Raw genomic sequence first — 2,717 nt, forward strand, 5'->3', positions numbered from 1 at the left:
ATTTGGTTCACTACAACTGCACTTCTCTACTTTCTCCAAAGACCCCTGCAACGACGACAGATGGGTATACAAACCGTCCTGGGGGCACTGCCTCCAAGAACAGCTGACGGTACTCTGTACATCGGAATCTATCTGTCTGTAATTTGCTTACTTCACTGCAGCTTCATTTACCTATATATGTGTGCTCTGGATATAATTTTCGAGAGTTGAATCCATCCCTAATTCGCTCGGCCAAGGGTTAATGAGCTCATTGCCTTGTTGCTTCGGTGGTATTCTGCGCGCATGTGGCATTAAAACTGTCAAAGAATATATTTTTCTCTAACCTTCTGCGCTCACATATACACATTTATTTCGATTAAACAGGCGAGCTTCAATGCTCAGAAACGAAAATAATAGTATATTGTAGTTGATATATACATGCACACATATCAGGAGTATGGATTGTATACACTTCTGGTGTAAAGAGTAAAACTATCAAGAAATACTAACGTAATGACTGGCTGAAGTTGGTTAAGACTATCATCAATAAATTTCATATACATAATGCATATTTTTTCTACATATCATGCAGATGTGATTTACTGTTTTTGACATTAGCTCTTTTAGTTCGAAATAACGTACATTCTATAGTCGATACCCTTCGCTTCTCCTTGTATGTAACGAATGCAATTTTTTTTTCTTCATTTTAGGTCTCTTTTGTCTCTTCTTTAAAAGCAATACAGGGTAAACATCACTTAGAATTAAGTAAAATATTCAGAAACGTTGAAAATGTCCTCGAATTCTGGCGAGGAGAGTCAACAGCCCCCCATAGCGAGGGAGGGAAAAGGTACCGACGGTTGTATACTATGTAGGGTTTTTTTACGTATCCCCTTCCACGCCCCTAGAGGGAACCTACCCCTTTTCCTTTTCTTTTCTTTAAGAGCAGGACGCAGCAAGGAGCGTTGTTTCCTTACACTTACCACGGGTGCCTCTAAGTGATATGAACATAATACAGTTTTCAGCTTTCTGCAATATTTTTTGCAGATTTTTTATTGTATGATATCGTACAAGTAAACACACACACACACACACACACACACACACACACACACACACACACACACACACACACACACACAATATATATATATATATATATATATATATATATATATATATATATATATATTATATATATACCAGTGGTTCTTAACCATAAGGGGGCTTCAGTATTATCCAAGGGGTCCGCGTGCCCTTGGAAAAAAGGCAATAATTTCTCTTATTACCTTTGTATTTCTTTTAACGAGAGCATGGTCACATAATTGAAAGTTTAATTATAATGCCACTAATTCATACTAATTAAAAAGACCAACAACATACTTATAATTTTCCTTAAAATCTGGAAGGGAATTTTATATATATATATATATATATATATATATATATATATATATATATATATATATATTGTTACGCCGGCCGCCTCGTCTCTCTGCCACTAACACAAAGGCAGGCTAGGCAGACGGCGGTTATCACAGGGTCGTGAACACTGAACAGCTCCAAGAGGCACCGAGCACCACAGAGTCCAGAACACACGAGGGAAAACGCTAAGTGGCGAGGCAGGCACGAAATAAACACACGATGGACAGTCGTTCCTTTATTACACAAGTATTTACCCGTAAACTTTTTCTATAGCACAATACAGGGGGAAAACCGGCATGTCACCACTGCACGATTACAGCTTATAAAGGGCAACACAGAGGTTTATATCAGGTCACAAGGGCACACACGAGGTCTTCACAGGAGCAGCACCCAACTCCGTCTCCGGCTTGTCCTCCGCTCCTCCGCTCGCAGCAGCTGCGTCATGTTTGCCGGGTCCCTTCATGTTAAAACACATGCCCCATGCGCTTCTCCCTTTCCATGTTAAAACACGTTTCGCACAGAGACAAAGACCCCACTGGCGTAGCACTATCCCCCCCTATCAGTCTGCTTGACATACCTAAACCGAAACAAAAATACAGAAAATTTAATAAAATTAGGTTCCTCAGGAACAAACAAAATCTTTCAAACAAAAGTAAACAGCAAGTGAAAATCAAGTTTCTCAGAAACCACAAAAATCTTTCATCCAGTTCCCCCCCCGGTTTTCTTTGCTCTCGCTGGGGTCGCTCGGGAGGAGGTGTGGGCGGCGGTAGATTGGGCAGTAGCCCCCAGAGGGGTATCTCCTGTCCCAAGACCTGGGCTCCCATGGTCACCCATGACGTCTGTTGCATCGCCTCAGCGTCTAAAATGCCTCGTTCCTCATTTCGTCAGCGTCTGCCCACATCCTCACTCGCCGTCACTGGGGCAACGTCATCCTCTTTTTCGCCATGGCCCCAGGAGTAGCTTCCTGGCCCATGTAACGCCACAGTTCCGGTGCGCCAAGTCCTCGAGGAAGTCAGCAACGGGCCCCCACACCAACCAACTCCTCGCTCCCGACGACTCTTAGGATGCTCCACTTCCTCACAAGTGCCCAGCCTTTGCAACCCAGCTGGGACCTTCTGGCCTTATTGGAGAAGTAGCTACCCAAACACGGTAACTAACCCTCCCCTGGTCCAACAAGGCTCCGCCCAAAACGCTACACCCATCAGCCAGCGCAGGTCCTGATGGGCTCCCCGAGGCCCTCTACTCCAACGCTCACTTCCTGACAGTTGACCACCGGATTCTAGACTCTGTCCTGGGAGCAAGGTGAGTCGCTCAGC

The 2,717-nt window shown here is 43.9% G+C and overlaps 1 protein-coding gene across 1 annotated transcript in view; it reads left to right on the forward strand.

Annotated features, from left to right (window-relative positions):
- The window catches only part of LOC119573808 (transcription factor SPT20 homolog), a 4,916-nt gene extending 4,609 nt beyond the window's left edge, over positions 1–307 (forward strand). Inside the window, exon 5 of the mRNA XM_037920910.1 lies at positions 1–307. This exon is cut by the window's left edge and continues 650 nt beyond it. The gene's annotated coding sequence lies outside the window, so the exon portion shown is untranslated.
- The last annotated feature ends 2,410 nt before the right edge of the window (positions 308–2,717 follow it).

Source organism: Penaeus monodon, chromosome 6 (genome assembly GCF_015228065.2).
Source record: "Penaeus monodon isolate SGIC_2016 chromosome 6, NSTDA_Pmon_1, whole genome shotgun sequence".
Lineage (NCBI taxonomy): Eukaryota > Metazoa > Arthropoda > Malacostraca > Decapoda > Penaeidae > Penaeus > Penaeus monodon.